Below are 19,838 nucleotides of genomic sequence, written 5' to 3'. Positions count from 1 at the left end.
ACGAACAGAACTAAAGTACTGTAGTGGGATCCCAATCCTCATGTTTACCCCTCAAGCACTAAATGGTTTGATTGCCTGTGTATTTAGGGCTGATTAGTGTTCGCAGACTTATTCAGGGATAATTCAATTGCCAGCTTCAAATGCCTGGGTTACCTCCACTTGGTTAGCCCTAGGACTGCTGTCCTCATGAAAAAAAATAATAGTAATAAATAAACCTTATCCTCCTCCTCAGGGTAGAAATGTTCAAAAAGCACTTGGAAGAGGAAAACACAGAATTGGCATTTTTCAAGGTGTTTTCTACCTCTAAAAGGGATTATGGATTGCACTTCTTAATGACCTTCAAAATGAATATCTGCTGCTTATCATTTTTTATGAATCTGATGTATTGGGTATTTTAAGTAACAGGCACATTCACATAATGATCCCTCAGGCAGATAATATACACGAGAGCTAATTTTCTCGCTCAGGTGCCATCACAAGAAAAGCAAAACATGGTCTATTGGAACAAACACAAAGGCCCTGATCTCTGGCGCTCTCTGGCACGTCCACATCTGTGGACGTGACAAGCAATACTCATAGCTCACAATCCTGAGTCACTGCAAGATTCCACTACATTTTAAAGTTTAGAAGGTGGTCAGTCAGCACTTTATAAGGTTTAAAAAGAAAATAAAGTATGTCTGATGGGCGTTTTCTCAGCCTGTCTATAGCTGACCTCAATCTAGTGCAAGTCTCTTGCAGCAGAAGAGGCGTCCTTAATGCCAAGGCATAGGTGCGTGTCTCCAAACGCTCCCATGTTATCCTGGGTCCCCATTGTTGCACCATCAACAGCTCCTTCTAGGCTCATTCCTACAACTCAACTCTATAAGCTATTTGCATTTCCCGTGCCCCTTAGCTAAAACCCTTTACCCTTCTCCTCCTCCCTCCCCTTCACTGCGACACTTCAGTGATTCACCTCTACATCCAAATGGTTGCGCCATTTTGTGCCTCAGTGCCCTTGCATGTGTTTCCTGCTCCTCGATTGACTTTCCCAGTAACATCCACACATTTTTAAAGCTGGAGTTGAAGTATCCCCTCCCCTGTGAGCTCTTCACTTCCTGCCCCACACTCACCTTCTGGATCAGCAGATCCAGGTCCAACCCCCAAGGGTGTCAACAAGGGTGCTTGGGGTAGTGTCTCTATTTTGGCATCACATGCCACATCATAAGCACTGTGACAGAAACTATTGTCTCCCAATATCCATTTCTTCTTTTTTCCTCCTTTTTTTCTGCAGAAGTATAACTTGTGGAACTCAGAAGAGAAGAAAGTATTATGTCATGAAGTGAATAAGTGAAGAGAAATAGACCTAAGAGTATCCTTTAGTAAGTCTGAGGCGAAAAGAACAAGTTCTCCATCTTTGGAATTAAGGAGCGAGGAGTTATTCCCAGAAGGCCAAGAGAATGAGAAGAAGGTGAAATGGAGAATGACTTAGAGATTCAGGAAATATTTTTCACACTTGCAGTGAAATTAGTTATAGTAATAAATTCCATGATATTTAATTTCCTCGTGTTCCCAGATGTGGCTTACTTCATTGTAATGGGTTGTTCTTTTAGTAAATGTATTCTTTTAAAATATAACTGGATGAATTTGTGCCAATTCTTTTCTTTGGAATTTTTGCTGCAGCATCCTCAGTGACATTATTCTTTGCTTTGCTATTTTGGGTAGGTTTTAGTTTAAGTGTCGGGCTTCTTTCATAAAATACAATCTTGAAGTCTTCCTCATTTGTCTATGCTCTGGAATGGTTTAAATATTTTTCCTTTAATAACAATTAATTTGTCTATGAAATTGTTTGAGATTGTCATCTTTTGGGAGTTTTAAAAATTTCCTCCTCTTTCTTTTAGCGTTATTGGTCTATTCAAGATTTTTCACCCTTCCTTGAGCCAAGTTTGAGAAATTTTACTGTCCTAGAAATTCATCAAATGTGTGGAGACTTTCGAACTTATTAACAAATAGTGAGTATGTATATAAATAAAATCAGTCTTACAATTTTTTAATTTCCTGGCTGCTTACAGCTCTCGCCCAGGATGATGCTTCGTGGTGACCATTCTTATTTTTTCCTTCACCGTATCTCCTTTCCATTCTGGCCACAGTGATAAGATTTCAGCCCAGGGCTTTTGCACTTGCTGCTCCAGCTTTCTTCGTTAGCTAGTGAATTCTTTCACCTCCTTCAGAGTTTAGCTCAGTAATCCCTTCCTCACTAATTAGTTAAATTCCTGCTGTTTTGCATGCTAATATCACAAATCAGTTAAAATATCATTTTTAGTTGTAATTTTTTGATTAATTATGTCTTCGCTATGAGTTGGTACTGTATCTAGTTTCTCAACTCTATATCCCAGTGCCCAAACTGGTTTTTGTTCCTTTCTAGGTAACATTTTTTTTTCTAGATGGCTGCTTATATCAATATTCTTTATCATTATAAATTTAAATTTTTAGTAATATGCAATTAAAGGTCGATTTCTTTTCACAAATTTGAGTGGAAGATGGTGAGACATTTTACCTTCACATGTACAGATTTTTTTTCTTTCAAATTATAAATATTTTCTTTTGATATATTTTTAAATATTTTTCTATTCATTTGTTCTTTCCCCTATATATGAAACACCAGTTAGCTGTTTATAGCATTTCCGTTCTCTACCACAGCTATTCTAGTTTCCTTCATTGATTTCCACATAGTTGGAATGCTTCTTAATTTTATCGTCTGAATCAATAATCAGGTTTTCCGTCGCATCGCCTCTACTTTTTGCTACCTTCGGGTGGATTCTCTCTCTGCCATTTTATTAATATTTCTTTTACAATCCTTGCTTATATAATCCATATTCTTTTCTCAGCTCAACTTATTGCCTTTTATCTTATATCATTTACTTTTTCTAGATGATCATGTCATCTGGCCATGAAGCAGTTTTTAAGTATTCTTCTGGATCTTAGGTAATGTACAAAGGCAAGATTTTACTCTGAGTCTTCTGAAATATACACTTTTCCTTGATTCCCAAGGGCTATGCACCAAAACCTAACTCATTCTTTGTAAAAGCCTCGTAATATTCTATGGTATGGATGTGCCATATTTTCTCTCTCTTTTAAATTCCTTACTAGTACATTTCAGGTTATTTATAGGGTTGGTTGGTTTGGGTGGTTTGGTTTGGGCTTTGTGCCCTTCAAACAATGCTGCAGTAACAATCCTTGGGATATGTTCTTACCCTTACGATTTTTCCTGAGGCTCCATTCGCAAAGTGGGAAATACCACTAACATTGTATAACACCATCTGTGCCCTACACCATTGCCAGCATTCAATCCTATTGATCCTTTTCATTTGGTGATTTTGATAGTTTAAAAGTGGCTTCTCATGGTTTGGTTCTGGTTTGCAAAGGTCTAAGCATCTTTTCATATGCTTATTTGGCATTTTTCATTTTATTTTTTATGAATTGTATCTTTATTATTTTTTTCTTAGTTATGTGTAGAAATTATCTGGACATTAGAAATCTTAACTCCTGTCTGTTATAAATATTGCAAATAATTTCTCCAGCCTACAAATTGTCTCACTTCCTTGTTTATTATGTTATTTCCCATTAAGACAAATTTTATTAATATGTAATCAAATCTGCCAATCCTTTTCTGAGTAGTTTTGGGCTTCCCATCTCATTCAGAATCTCTCTCCCACCCCAAGGTTACATAATAGTTTCCTAAAGCGTTCGAATGTTTTTATTGTTTTACTTTTTACACTTTGTTCTTTAATCAATCTGGAACATAAGCTATGAGGTAGAAATCCAACATTGTTCTTCCAGATAGGTAGCTAATTATGCCAGTACCACTTATTATGTCAACTATTATTTTACCACTGAATTTAAAAGGCATCCTCATCACATATAAAGGCCTCATCGTGCTTAGATATGTTCCCAGACCCCCTTTTCTGTGCCAATGATCCATTCTCCCATTCTTATCCCCCGTCACACTATTTAGGAAATTATGCAAAGAATTAACATATATTTTACACATTTATTCTTTCTTGTGAATTTAAAATGGTGTTTTCCAACTTGAAAAATATGAGATTCTGAATGAAATTGCATTAACTACGTGTAATTTGAGAATAGCTTACGGTTTTATGATATTTAGTTTTCCTATTTGAGAATGTGTCCCTGAGATTTCTTTTTAAAGTCAAATATTATTTTTTAAATATATGATTACACGAAACATATTGTTTTGCAACTTGCTTTTTTTATTAAGCAATATAATGTGACTACTTTCCACATCATTGAATATTTTTAAATAATTATTCCAGCTTCACGGTATTAAATTATCAGGATATGTTCTCACTGAACATATAAAATATAAAAGACTTTGTTGAGTTGCTAGGTTTTCATTTTTTTTATTATAACTAGCATTATGTTTTCTTCTTATTACAGCTAGCATTGTACATTGAACTACTCTACAGATAAATCTCTGATTTATTTTCATAACAAAAAGCAGCTCGCATTCAACAGAGAAGCCACGAAAAGCACAGAAAATCCCAATGGAAAAAAATCTCCAAAGTTCACTTGTGAATCTACTGTCTAAAGACAATTGCATAATGAGGATTTGTTGTGTGTCTTTTTAGTCTTCTTTCTCTCTCCATTTGTATACATGGAGAGTTATAAAAACAGTATCAGATTGTGTAAACATGTTAGCTGCTGGTTTTCTCACCATTATGTTGTGAATGTGTCAACTTTTTTTCCATTTGCTTTTTATTTTTGTTTGAATGTTCGTATCTTCTGTGCCTCTCCACATTTTGTCAACCCCACTGGCTCCTGACACTTCTTTCCCTGCTCAGCCTCAGCCGCTGCCTTGGTAAGTGACTCTGTGGGCACCAACTTGCCGCACACCCAGAGCCTCTGGCTCCTTTCACCATTTCCAGACTTGGACGAGGCATACCCAGTACATGAAATCTGGCTTCCTTCTTGGCTGAAGAAAAAGCGAGAGACACCACCCAGATGTTTGAAGGAAGTAAATCCCTGAAGGATGAATTTTGGTCACGGGTAAACAGGAGATTGAATGAGGGTCAAGATATAAATTCTTTTTCAAGTCTTTCCTCAGAGGATCTATTCCAAGGCACAGTTTTCCAGTACGGTCTGTCAGAAGGCAAGCCATGGCTAGTGCGTGACATCAATTTGCATTTACTTCTCACCCTTCTTTGCCTCATTTTTTTCCTCATGCTTGCTGCTCTGGAAGTACAACTTCCAATAAGGATTAACACTTAAACTTGTTCTCAGGATCTCTTTTCTATGGACCACAGGCTAAGCACCTGCATTGTATTGTATTGTAAGGATATTATAACTCACTAATTAATCTCCCATTGATAAACATTCAAATATTGCTTATTACAAATAATTCTGTTATAACTATACTTATACAAATATATTTGCACATGTCTCTGGTTATTTTCTTAGGATGAATTCATAGACACAGAACTTTTGGAAAGTGGTAGAAACAGTTTTAAGGGTATAGAAGCTTTGTAACAAATTACATTGAAGTTCTTTAACTCCACACTGCACGAGTCAACAAAGAAATTAGTTGGGAATTGCTGAATCCACACTTGAAGTGGGAATCTTTTTAGGCTTAATATATCAAACTTTAGAAACTATGTGGGATAAATAGTCAGTTCTGAGATCAGCCTCTAGCTCCTGCCTCATTAAGAAATGGGTAGTGAGTTGTAATGTCTGTAAGAGTCACCAATATGTTCAGTGGGGTTTCTTCATTTTCCAGATAGCCCATTTTCTATTTGTACAGGAACACTTTCTTCTTTCTTCAGGAATCCTGGGTTTTAAGCACATAGTTTTTGTTTAAGCACTTGTTTCATTTCTACCTCTGACTGCTTTTTGAATTGTTTCAGAAAACAACAACAGCAAATAGGTTTTGTTTCTTTCCAATACACTCAGAAAAATTCTAGATGCTACCCTACCTAGTTAATAGGAATATCTGTGTGATATGGTAGTTCATTATTTCTCCGTAACTCCATTCTAAGAGGGCACTAAGTGATTAAAAAGTTCCAAGAATTTCCATGTGCTCCCGGCACTGTCCATGACAGATTGAATAACGCATGCGGGCTATTTGGTGCTATTCTGCTATGTATTTTCTCATAGGATAGTTACCAAAGGATCACCATGCCAGGAGGGTGTGTGAAGTGTGGGAAGTTTGAGTGTCCTCATAGTTGAAAACAAGAAACCACTGCTCTAACTCCAGCCCTGTGTTCTGTGTTTGCAAGATTCCCAATTCTACCTGTGATCAGCATCCTGCATGTAGTGGCAATGGGGAAGAAAATTTTTTAAACCGTTTTGATGAGAATATTTGCTTTCTTTTTGATTCAAAACTGAAAAACACATGCTCTAAAGTATTGTACTACTGCGTATATGTCCTGTATACCCCAAGTGACATTTAGTGGTTATAAGTTGGGCTCCAAAGTCAAAATCCTGTGTTCAAATACTGGCTCCACCACTATGTGGCTTTGACAAATTGCCTAGCATTGCTATTTTTTCTTCTTACCTCAACAGAATTGGGGTAATAGCCATATCTATTTCGTCGGATTGTTATGAGAATTGAGTGTGTTAATATATGTGACAGAGAAGAGCACCTGGCATGTGGCATGCATACAGTAAAATAAAATAATAGGAAAAATAAAAGCAAATTATTATTTAATCCCCTCTTTCCCCATATCACAGGTGGATAACACCTGATTAAATTATGTGACCTTGGACTTCCTCCAATATTTCCATAGATTTCCAGGGGAGGAAATGAAAGAGAAAAACAATTAATACTAATTCAGTACCTACTATGTTCCAAACCCCCTGCTGTTACACAGGGCTCTTCCTGAGCCTGTTAATTTTGGATGTTCCACATGGGTGTACACTAAAATATATCCATATTCTACATTATACCATTTTTGACATTGAAAAGATGGAGAGGATTTTTATAATTGTGGTATTAAAATCACTATCAACTTCAACTTTCTGGTTTTCAATTAATAACTTGAGGAGAAAAAATATTTTATGCCTCAAACATCTAAAAAGGCCCTTACAAATCTTATGGGTTGCAGGCATTATACCTACAGTAGCTAAGGGATAGTTTGGCCCTCTTTTACGCATCACATTTCTATCACCAAAATAAAATTTCTATTCTGTTGATGAGGAAACTGAGACTTAGAGAGCTTAGCATTCTTTACCAACGTCACCTTAGGAAAGCCTTAAATCCAGAGCTGGCCAAGATCAAAAGCACTTTGCTCCACATTACGTGGCCTCCAGAGTTCCCATCTCTTTCAGCTCCCAGTGGGACTGAGGAGCCTGTTTAGCCCCTTGAAGTAAACACATTCCCCAGGGTTCCTCCTCCCCAAGAAAGCAGCACTGAATCAGAGCTCTCCAGTTCTGAATCCATTTCAGCAGAAAGCCCAGATTTCTGGAACCTCATCTACTCTGGTCAGGTTTCCCATCAAGATTCAAAGCTCTGTGACTTCATGTCGCTGAAGCCCAGAACTCAACATTTCATTTTATCTTTAAACACCCTTTTGTTTCTGTTCTTATCCGTTAGATGTGTGTTTTATGTCCTGTCCGTTAAGCTTTAAATCCCTTTTCCTTCCTGGTATCTTGCCCAGCTATTGGTCAACGTGGCAGTGAGAAATAACCACTTCTCTGAATTGTTTGAAACAAATTGTGAAATTCAGGTCTATAGCTTGGAACTTGTAAAGATGAAAGTCTCGTGTTATCAGTATCAAAATACATCCTGGTGAAATGTGTGGCACCTACGTTTTGTTTCTCTGACAAGTTTTTCTAATGTATTAAAAATATTTCTCTTCATAAAATTTTTGCTTGGAAAGAATATTTATCTTATATGCATATAAAGGCTATAGGTGATCCATAAATTCATAGATGGGACCTGATCTTAGCCATCAGAGATGTCAGATAGGTCTAGGCATATAATGACAACTAATTTCTACCAAGAACTTTATAATACGAAACATAATTGAAAGTTCTTTGCATGTCTAACTCATTTGATCCTCTCAGCAAACCCAGGGATTCTAATCCCCATTTTAGAGAGGAAACTGAGGCATAGACGGATGAAGCAAGTTCCTAAAGTCACAAAGCTGGTAAGCGGTAAAGCAGAAATGTGAACCCAGAATCATGGCACCAGTAGCCACAGCCTTAACCACTAGCAATAGCACCTCTCTCATCCAGGGGAAAGCAATTTTAAGGGAGGAAGGACCATGTGAAAGAGATGCTGATGTGATCATGGAGGCAAAAATAAAGAAGAAAGCATTTCTTCTGTTGCCACCCAACTCGGCAGACTCATTTCTGAGCCTATAGCAAAAACTGCAGGAACCTTTTGCTGGGGGATTCAACGTGACTTCAGAGACAAATTATTATGTTTGAAGGTGGAAGAAGAGATAAAGGAGATATTCCTCCACTTAGAGCTAGGAAATAAATAATGACATTTGGTATCAGATGGAGCACTAAGACGCAGAATCCTTTGTAAAGATGTTGGTATTTTCATAAATATACCATGAGCAAAGGCAGCGTTAGGCATGATCAAATGACTTCCCAGAGAGAGTGGATCAAATTTGGGGATCACAGCAAGAGTAGAAGTAAGTATCCTATGCCAACTGGAGGCCAAAGCTGTCAGACTGATATGACAATGTAACCCATCTCCTGATCAGGAGATGCCACATAAGCAGTTGTGGGCTGAAGCCAGTGGATTTTAGATTATTATCCCTACATAATCCATATGTAAACAGAGGCTTGGGAAAATTACAAATATTAATGAATAGATTTAATTCTATCACACAACTAAGAACAATTTTACCAGGATGAAATCCAAAGTTATAACCATGAACACACAGTATAAAAAAATAGCCAAAATCAAGATTTAGAAATGACGATCATATGTTGATTTCACATTTCCATTTTTTTGCTGTTGTTTGATTCTTAATAAGCGTTTTGTCATTGACTAGGGCTTCTTAGAAGACACCAAAGACTTAAGAAATTTGTGAGTATAAAAACATTAAAGGAGAAAGGATGGACCAGTTCCTAGAATGACAAGATGACCCAGTCCGTCAATTGGAAACCGCTACTTTAGAACATCCAACATTAGGGAAGGCAAAGATTTTATTAGTTTTCTGGTTCAGGTCTTAGAACAGTTTTTATACCAACTTAGATTCCTGCAAGGAATACATGAAAGAAGAGTTAAGAAATGGTGTTGGAAAATGTGAATATGGCACACACGCTAAGCATTAACTTATACTCTGAGAGAAGAATTGGAAAGGAAGGAAAAGAACGAGAGCATCCACGCATCCCAATAACTGCGCACATTTGAAAGACATGAACAGAGAAGCGAGACCAGCGATTAGACCTCCATTTTTCCTGGACATGTAACACAGTTCACTGTCTTATAGACAGAACCCAAAACAAGGTGAATCGTTAGAGTTACGGTTTCACCACAAGAAATTAGAGTAGGTTCATCTGTCAAATCAATACAGAAAGATCAAAACAAACGCACGATGTAATATATCTTTTCTTTTGTAAAATCTTCAGTAATTGGAGTCCTGGTAAATGTCTCATTTTCACCTTGCAGGATATTTTATCTGGAGGTCTCAATGATAAAGGCAAAAGCTCTTCTCTTCCTCCGCCCACTATGAGCATAATTCAACAAGAGCAACCTAATTTTGTCATATTATATACTAGTCTTTACTTGAAAGAATATTTTGATAAAAGAATTGAATATACTAAAAATTATAACTGTTTACATACATACAGCCACATAAAAGGGAGGAATTAGATCTAAGGATGAAAATAAGCGTATGTTTAACTAATGAAAGCAAAAGATGATTTAAAGACTAAAAAAAATAGAATGCCTTTGAAAATTTGATCAAAAACAAAAAAGAAAAGAAATATTACTAACATTAAGAACAAAGGAGAGCACAGATACATACAGAAATATTTTAATTAGAAGTAAACGCTCTGTAAAACTTTATAGCAATAAATTTGAAAATCTAGCTAAAAAGGATACCTTCAAGAAAAATTTAACAACGTTTACTCAAAACGTAACAGAAAGTCATAAGGAAAAATAACCATTGTAGAAATTTAAAATACAATCAAAAGATATTTACTTTAATAAGACAGAAGATAATGATAATTTTATACCAATTTTGACTAAATCTTCAAGGAAGAAGTAAAACTTTTGTTATAAAAACTATGCTAAGAGCAAATACAGTGATGTGAAATTTCCATATTCCTTTTCTATTGATATGTCACAGATTGCCATAAACTCAGCAACTGAAAACAATACTAATATATTATCTCGAAGTTTTCCTGGGTCAAGAGTCTGGGCATGGATTAGCTAGGTCTTCCGCACAAGGAATCACCAGGCTAAAATCAACATGTCAGTTGGGACACAAGAATCTTATCTGAACTTCAGTTGTTCTTCAAATCTCACTGTTGACAGAATTCAACTCTTTGCCACTGTAGGACTTACGTCCCCACTTCCCTGCTGGCTGTCAGCTTGGAACTTTTCTCAGTCCCAGTGGCCACTAGCCCATTGTCTGCAATGCTTGGCCCCTCCTTCCACAACACAGTACTTTGCTCCTTAAAGATAATAAAAGACTCTCTCTCACTTGATATCACCATTCAGGGAAGGTTTTGACTCTCTTTCAAAAGGTTCATTGGATTAAGTCAATGCCAACCAGAGTATTCTCTCTTTTGATAAACTCAAAGTCAAATGATTAGACTGTTCTTGCATCTGAAAAATCCCTTCCCCATGGCATATAACGTAAGTTAACGACAGAAATGGCATGCATTTCTTTAAGTCCTTCCCCTGATGCTGACGGATTCAGATGAGGATGATGTCCTAGAGCTGGAAAAATCACATGGTGGAAGAACTAGGGGTTTCTGAAGGACCACATGAAAGACTGGATCTCTCCAAGCTGAACACCCACCCAGCACCGGTATCTGGGAAAAGATAGAGTGACATGCTCCTGAAATTTGGGCAGTCATTCAGCAGCTCATCATATACAACAAAAAGTCTAAGTCACAGGACTAACTTCAATACATATCAACGTAGCACATTCCAAATGATGGGAGTCTATTTGGCTCTAATGACTCAGCAGGTAAGTGGGGGGATGGAACCTCAATCAACATCTGTACCGTGAAAAGACTCATTAGTGTCAGGGCTAAAAAGAAAACAAGGTCCTTTCTCTAGGGGCTCACAGTCTTCAGGGGAAGATGGACAAAACAAGGAGACTAAAACCATGTGAATGAAAGGTGCATACCCCACATGGAAGGCAAGCAGGTGCTGTGATAGAGCATGGGGTCCACTGGGAGAGGGGACTGGAAAGGCTGCCATGAGGTGACATTCATATTTGCAGCAGTATGACAAGAAGGAGCCAGCCCTGCATAAATAAAGGGCTCGGTAGCCTTTAGGAAAGCCCAGCAGTGCAGAATCTTGGAGGCACAAGTGAGGTTGGCCAGAGAGGAGGTTAGAGAGCAGGGCAGTGTGGTGAGAAGGAACTTGGCAGGAGAGTCAGGGAGGGAGGGAGGAGAGGGGAGGGCAAGACCAGGGCCAGGGGCAGGGCAACAGCGTTAGGCAGCTATCATTATTGCTGTGTGACAACCTTTCCCCATCTTTACTCTCTTAACCAACGAACCTTGATTATGTCATGGTTGCACTGGACCAGGAATCCAGCAGCGCTCAGCTGGGAGCTTCTGCCAGAGGCTCTCAGGGGGTCGGGCTGTGCTCGGAACTGAGGCAGGATCTGCATCCCTCCTGCTCTGAGCGCACTCTGGGGTCCTGGAGGGCGCCATGCGACTGAAGGCCTGCAGGCCCCTCTGTCGGTGAGTCTCCTTCAAGGCCAGGCCACGTCGGCCTCTCTAGGGTGCAACCTAGAACACACAGTCTTGTTCCCCAGAGTGAGGGATATGAGGGAGAGAGAGAACACAGGTCAGAGCCAGAAGGAGGGGAGCCCCGGACTGTTTGGGACCCAGTCTCAGAACTGCCTGCGCATCACTGTGCCCTCTTCCACAGAGTAACAGGCAATGACAAACTTCAGACCACAGTCAAGGGGAGTGGATTCCAGCAGGATGTGTAGACTGAGGGGAGGGGATCACAGGAGGCCATTGAGGGAGAAGGAGAAGACCTCAGAGGCTCAATGCTCTGCCCAGAATCACAGACTAGTTCAAGGTGCAGCCAGGAGTGAACCCAGCTCCGCATCCTCAAGGATGGGGCCCTGGCTGCTCCCGGGCTTCCTCAAGGGGCTCTGAAAAGGCGGTGTTGCTGTAACTGCAGACACACATGGAGAGGGCAGGGGGCTGAGACTGAGAAGTCTGCAGCCTTGACGGGCATTTGGCAAGTTCTTGCCTGAGGATGAGCCCAGGACAGGGAACACTTGAGTCTCCCCCTGTCCAGGTCACGCCCAGGGTGGAGGGAGCAGGGGCCACCTTTGCTGAGCTCATGCTTATGCACTTCTGAACTCAATCCCTCACTGGAGAATTGGGAAATTGAGGCCTGTAGCGAGGTAGACACTGGCCCATGGCACATGACAGACAAGAGTCCAAGCGGAAGGAAGTATTCTGAACTTCTAGGTTAAGACTCAAACCCTTCCCAAAGGATTTGCTGTGGAAAACAGAAACCGTCAGTTCTTGGGAAGCTCTTGCCCATCCCTTCCTCTGTGGAAGCTGTTTCCTCCTGGGTATCCACAACGTCAGCAGTGACACACACATACACACAGAGACCTTAGACAGAAGGGCGGACCACGGGGTCGGTGCAGAAGAGAGGCAGACACAGGGGAGGTGAGGAGAGGAAGAAAAAAGCCATTAGAGGCATTCCCTACATGGGACACTGCTCCTCCAATTTCACAGGTATTTTCCCACTCGGGCCTGAGGGCATCTCCAAGAACTATGGGCTAGGATAATCGACCACCCCCCCCTCACCCCGTGCACACTGGAGGCAGAAAGGCCCCGCGAGGCACCATGGCTTCTCCAGGATGAGGAACAGGGAAGAAGGAGCACTTGTGTCTGCGTCTGTCTCAAAGCTGGGACCCTGGCTGCACCCAGACCTTCTCGGAGGCCTGTGGAGACAGGTGGTTTGGGGATCCTGGGGACACATATGATACTGCATGGAAAAGGGGGCGAGCAGTGCCCCGCCCAGAGGACTGCTTGCATGGGTGGTATCCGAGGAGGGGGCTCAGATCACCGTGGTTTCCAGGCAATGATGTAACCTCTTTCACAACAATGCCCACAGTGCAGGGGCCTCCCGTAAAGAGGCACCCAGATCCTCACACTCAGCTCACTTGGCTGGACACAGCTGCTACGGAAAGATGTTTTCCTGCTGTATCCTGCCTCACAGCGTCTATGGTCCCCAGACGACCCGGAGCCAAAACCTTTTTACTCGTTTTAAAGGGTGGCTCACCTCTCATACTCCACACCTATGGCCGTTTGCCAGGAGGTCATCAAAGGTAACACGAGGGGGCCTACATCGGGCTATCCAGCTCAGGCCACTTCTGTGAGCCCCCACTGAACGGCCCCCACCCTCTCCCTTCCGTGGGGGGGATCCTGACTTGGCGGGAACTGCTGGGTGTACAGCTGATCACCTGGTGCTGCCGCCATCTTCACATCCCAGGACAGGGCTGGCACCATAGAAAGGGGATTCCCAAGTTGCCTCTTAACTGGGCCAAGTTTCCTTCAATTCTTTTTCTGATGGGAGTAACCTTCGTTTATAGCATTACGTAGTTTCAGGCTTTCAGCATTATATTGCGATTTCTGTGTAGATGACATCGTGTTCACCACATAACGACTAATGACAATCCATCACCACACACATTTGCCTAATCACCCCTTTTCACCCTCTTCCCTCCCCACTTCCCCTCTGGAACCCCCAATCCAATGCCTATCTCCTGTGATTCTTTGCTGCCGTCATCCCTGATTTATGAGAGTAGTCACAAGGCTATTGGACTTTCTCCCTCTGAATTATTTCACTTAGCATAATACCAAGGGAATCGCCTGTGTGGGCCACAAGGATCCCTCTGTTGAGGCATGGTTGCCGTTGCCACAGGTGACCAGGGAGGCAAGGCTGTGCCCCGGGCCGACTGGTTGTTGGACTCAACTGCCTGTGGCTGTGATGGTCCTTTCAGTCACTTTATCGGCATGGGGCACCCCAGCACAGTTGCCTGCCAGGTCTACTGGCTCATTCCTGTTGCAGATTTTCTGCTGAGTGAGTTGGCGCCCATCGTGGCTGGCTCCTAGTCTCAGGTGCAGGGGCTAGCTGCAGGCTTCAGGCCTGCAAGGCTGTTGTCAGAATTCTCAGGGTTGCAGCTGTTTGGGGCTGGCCCCAGGCATGGAAGCACGCAATATTTTCAGGCTTTGGAAGGTGGGGCCTATGCCCTATGTGGCTGTTGTAGAAGCTGCTTATTGCAGTAATGCTCCCCCACCCAGCTCAGATCCCACAATCCATCAGGAAAGGCTGCACACCTTAAGGGAGCTCCCAACTGGCCCTGAAGCATCACGGCTCGAAGATGGCTTTGTTCCTCTCCAGAGAGGAACTCTGCCTCTTCCAGCTCAGTCAGCACCATCCCGTTTGGCGAGGGTGCTTTCATCCAGCTTTCAGTTCTTTATGAGCCGTAATTGTGCCAAGAGCAGCCGTAAATTCATTGCATCCATGGGTGGAGAGGAGTTCAGCGTCCACCAAGAACAACATCTTGACAGCTTCCTGGGCAAATGTTAAGCCAAGGCCCTCAGGCTGTCACCTGATTACCTCCTTGATGGAGATCTGTGCAGATGGTGGGGGCCGTGTGTCGGGAGTGGAGAGAGTCACCGAGTGTCAGAGCCCCCAAAGTGACTCAGCCAGTGCTCTGAGGCTTCCTGCCTGACTGCCGGGCACTGTCTTTACAGATCGCTCCTGAGGAGGTCGGAAAGGACAAGACAGATCCGTCCTTCCTTTCCGTGATTCTACAGGAAGGGATGATGCGGCACCCGGCCGACACAAGCCAGCGCTGGGCCTGGGTGAGTGCACGTGCTCAGCACACCCAGCACCCAGGGCCCCAGGACACCAAAGACAACCTCAGGTCCTACAAGGCCCTGGTACCACTCCTGCTCCAGAAGGAATCTGTCTCCCCATCTCTGCCCCCAACCTGCCCGCACTGCCCAGCTCCTGTCTTGGCCACATTCAAAGTCACTGTCACCATAACTCTACGAATCCCAGCAAAGAGACTTTTCTCCCATTTCACCTCATGCTTGGTCAAGGGGATCGTTGCATTTTTCTATACATTTTCCTCTTTCACCCCATCCCCAAGTGTCCATGATGACCTCACAATCCTTCCACACTTTCTTCACGTCTCACACTGCCTCATGATGGATAAGGATGCTTTTCCCCAAAAGGATGTGGGGCTCATTGGGACATGTGTGTTGCTCTTTTGCCCTCCTGAGGAACATGTGCCCATGGCCCCTCCAGATCAGGGGCCGGGGCCTCACTGAGATGCACAACATTTTGGATGGCAGACCGTGGACGAGACTGATTCAGCCCTTCACTGCTGTGGGACCTCCTGTTGTCTTTTCATCAGTGCTGCACTGAACGTCCTGCCTGTCCTCCTGTCCCAATGCATCCCCCCGCAGGGAAAGCCCCCGTCTTCTCCTCTCTGCAATGGGCTCTTTAGTCAGAAACCCCAGGGCTGACGCTCTTAACACACACAGGTGCTGTCAATTCTCCGGTAACACCTTGATCTGCTACTGATACTGATACTAACACGTTCGTTCATTCCCCCATCTGATTCTACCTGTAAGACCAGAAGTTTTTCCTACTCTGGGAACTCCTGTCCCACCCCTTGCCAGAAGTCACTGGGGGCTTGAGGCATTGCTCTGACGGCCAGCCCCAACCCTCCTGGTGCCCACAGTGCTGCCTCCTAAGCTGCGCCTCTCCTCTGTACCACCCCAGGCTCTCGACGCATCCACAGTGGTCAAGAGTCCGTTTCCCAGGCTGTGGATGGTTCACGACACTGCGCTCAATAGTCTCGTGGATCACCTTGTGCCCGCTTTCCTGCTGGGCGACACCACTTTTATCCGCAGCTTCCTCTTGACGTACATAGCTGTGGCCTCCACACAACAAGTGCTGGATGAGTTCTTTAACAGGTGAGTGCCCTTCTCCTCCAGGACTCTGGGGCTCCAGCTACCTGCACGCTGGGAGTCTTGGGGAGGTCTGCGCACCTCTCTGAGCCTCGGTTTGCTCCCTTGAATACTGGCGAGAAGACGGGAACAACCACCACGGGCTATTGTAGCGACTCAATGAGCTCCTGCCTGAACGGCCCTTTCGAGAAGCTGAGCCCTATGAAAGGTCAGCTGGATCGGCCCTCCAGGGCTCCATGCTAGACAGGAGTCAGACAGTCACATAAGACTCCTCAGGCAGCTGCCGTCCAGTACAGTCAATGTGATGCCCTCCTGTCTCCTCTAGTTACAGATTCATCCTCTCTTGTAGAGTGGACGACGCGCCCACCCGCCTATGGAAAAAGTGAGTGGGCACTGGATCAAGTGGGAGGGCCTCTCCTCTCCACACTGTAAGGGGAGTGTAGGGCCTATGATCGAGCGGCTGGCAGGACCCTCCATCCCAACGTCTTCTGATTCCTCCGGGACGGCAGAGTTCTGAGGGCTTCTCAAATTAGAGAAGAAAACTGTCCAGGAGAGCTCTGGAGGGGGCTGTGGGTGCTGTGGGAGTCCAAGGCAGAGTGGAGTAAGCCACTACAGCACCCAGATGCACCCCTCCCCATCCCAGTCCCACCTCCACTCCCCATCGTGGGACACAGAACTGGAGGTGTCTGAGCATCCTGCTCACTCATCTGGTAGAACCTCCACGGTTCTCTGCTCCTCTGCTGCCCAGTGGCCCACTCAGTGCTCAGGGACCAAATGACACCCTCCGTGTCAGCCACTAGCAGGAGGGGAAGGTCACCCACGTGGGGCACCTGGTGAATCAGGCAGCACACAGGCACAGGACCTAAAGTCTGAGGTATGTGGAGGGCAGTGGAAAGCACAGGCAGGAGACAAAGACCGTTGTTCCTGGATCAGTCAGATATTCACTGCACCCTACTGTGTGCCAGTGCGTGCAAGAACAGGGCAGACTGCACCACGCCCTTCCGTCCTGGACTGGCATTCCAGTGGGATGTGCCAGGAGACACTCGAGGACTGTGTCAGGCTTCCCTGAGGAAAAGGAGGGGCCAGCACTCCAGGGACCGAGTGCTCTCACTTCCCAAGGTGTTTTCCCAGCCTCTCCTTGGAGACGTGGCCTGTTCTGCCAAGCTGGCCAGGTAGCAGGCGCACGGAAAGTGGGACTGGCCCCTGGACGGGCAGCAGCAGGAGGCACAGGAGCCCAGACCCCCACGACGTACCCTGGGAGGGCAGTATGGAAGGAGAGGCCGGTTCTCTGACTCCGCTGCCCACCTGTCTCTCCTCAGGGCCTTGGCCTTCATTCTTGGCACGTGGATGGAATCCTATCCCCAGGACTTTTTCCAGCCCCCAGACTTTCCCAGCTTGAGGAGGGTATTGGCCTTCCTTGCATTCAGCATGCCAGGCTCGCAGGTGGAGCATCAAGCTCGCCTTCTGCTTTCACAGTCGCTGCACTCTGAGCCCAGCGAGGCAGAGAGTCAGGGTGAGCAGGACTTGGGCTGTGTGACACGGGCGTGTGTGGAGGCAATGTGGCCGGGCCACTCAGCACAGAGCCTTCAGAGGCTGGGGTTAGGCTGAGAGCCATGAGCTGGAGCAGATCACAATTCCCACGGACTCCAGGCATGCCAGAGCTTCTGGAGGGCGGTTCATGTACTGAGTCTCCCTGATTGGTGAGACATTTCCCTTGCTTGGGAGGAACATGGAAAGACAGTCACGTTTGGTTTCTCTGTGTGCTTTTGTACGTGTGTGTGTGTGTGTGAGGCATCGTTACTTTGGGTTTTTCTTTATTTTTTTTCACCATTCCCTTTTTTTAATTCTTGGTTGCGTTGACAGTACTTTATAAACTTCCTCAAAGTTCAGGTGTACGGTGTTATATATTTCAATTTCTGTGTAGATTACAGCAGGTCCCCCACCCAAAGACTAATTGCAATCCATCACCACACACATGTGCCTAGTCATGGGGATGTGATTTTCTCTTCTTGGATCTGCAGCACCTGCTCCTGAGAAAGATCCCAAGCCAGCTGAATATCGACCCCCTGCTCCAACTCTAGTGCCCACCGCACCTCAGAGCCACAGACTCAGACAGTCCAGCACTGGAGCCGCCTCGAGCCTCAGCCCGGATGGCACTTCAAGCGATGGAAAGACCGTTAACGTCCTCCCAGCGACGAGCCTCAGCCCCTGGAATGCCGCACCACGGCCGATTTCTGCCCCTCCCCATTTACCTCCTGTTCAATAAAGTTGTTTTTGTCTTGCACATACTTAACGCTTTCCTTTAGTATCTCTTGAGATGTTCACTTCAACAGGATGTCATTCCTTTATCCTTTCAAAATGTCCATTTCGAATGACGTCACCAAGATGGTGGAGTGAGTAGTCGTCTCTGTCTCTCTCCCTTCGAATCTACAACTAATTGGACATTCATCGGTTAACAAAGGACATCCATATAACATCTCAGGATGCCTGAGAGTCCCGTGCTGCTATGCATCGGAAGGCGGATGGACTTCCCCCCAGGAGGAGGTGGAGATAGGTGAAATCTCTCCGACCCCCAAGCCCCGACCACCGGACAGCCTAGTGCCTGCAAGTGGCTTTCTTCCAGCGGACGCACCCATAGCATCTCCACGCACCAAGGGCAGGAGTGTGTGCACACCAGCGTAGCGACGGTGGAAACAGGTGACTACAGCCCTACCTAAGCCCCTTGCGATTACACCTAAGCACAGGGGCAAACCCCAGGGTCTCGCACCAGCGGCAGGGAAAGCCTCTACTCACCATTAGCAGAGAGGCGCCGCCCATCATTCAAACCGCCCGGAAGGTCCTGAAGAGGAGGATGCCAGGCAGTGCAGCAGCCAGCCAGCTGCCACTGGACTCACGGACTCCGGCTGTCCCCCAGACAGGTTATAGGCTCCCAGAGATCCTGTGGGAAAAGATTGGGGTTGGGTGGAGTTCCAGCGGCCCGGCTCCGTGGCCCAGGGGGGATCTCCAGGCTCCTGCACTGGCGGCAGGGAAAGCCTCTACTCACCATTAGTGGAGAGGCACCGCCCAGCATTCAGAACGCTGGGAGGGTCCCAGAAAGGAGAATCCCAGGCAGGGAAGCAGCCAGCCAGCCACCACTGGACTCACGCACTCCGGCTGTCCCCCAGACAGGGCATGGGCTCCCAGAGATCCTGTAGAAGAGGACTGGGGTTGGGTGGAGTTCCAGTGGCTCAGCTTCATGGCCCAGGGGGAGACTCTACAGTCCCACAGCAGCCTCAGGAAAAGCCTCTGCACACCACTAGTAGAGAGGCCCCACCCAGCAATCACAAGGCTGGAAGGCCCTAGGACAAAAGTAGCATAGCTAGGTGAGCTAACCACAGACTGCAGAAGATACCCATAGCTCTGCTGTGACCTATAGTGGACAAGTGAGATTTTGTGGGCTCCGACAGTGACAGAGCTGCGAAGATAGGTGATCCTGCTCCCGACCTCTTGGAAAGCCCTTAACACTGCTGCAGACCCTAAGGAGGGAGCACATCTAGGTGGTCTGCAACAGTAGGCACTAGCAGCCTGAAGCCCTCTTGTGATTGCCCCCACACCTGATGAGGGACCCTACAGGGCCACTGCGACTACAAGGAGGGGCGCACGTCCAGTTAGCAACAGCTGACAGGGTTCCTGGTCGGTGCAGT

At 45.1% G+C, this 19,838-nt stretch overlaps 1 long non-coding RNA gene across 35 annotated transcripts in view; it reads right to left on the bottom strand.

Moving 5' to 3' along the window:
* LOC123277849 (uncharacterized) overlaps positions 1–19,838 on the bottom strand; it is a 190,856-nt gene that overhangs the window by 24,159 nt on the left and 146,859 nt on the right. For all 35 annotated transcript variants that reach the window (XR_011495020.1, XR_011495030.1, XR_011495014.1 and 32 more), the window contains 3 exons: positions 19,199–19,343; positions 18,949–19,093; positions 18,445–18,588 (listed from right to left, as the gene is read on the bottom strand). This is a non-coding gene — a long non-coding RNA (uncharacterized lncRNA). The remainder of the gene's footprint in view (positions 1–18,444; positions 18,589–18,948; positions 19,094–19,198; positions 19,344–19,838) is intronic.

This window comes from Equus asinus, chromosome 17, assembly GCF_041296235.1.
Source record: "Equus asinus isolate D_3611 breed Donkey chromosome 17, EquAss-T2T_v2, whole genome shotgun sequence".
Classification (NCBI taxonomy): domain Eukaryota; kingdom Metazoa; phylum Chordata; class Mammalia; order Perissodactyla; family Equidae; genus Equus; species Equus asinus.
This window is presented reverse-complemented; position numbering and strand designations above follow the sequence as displayed.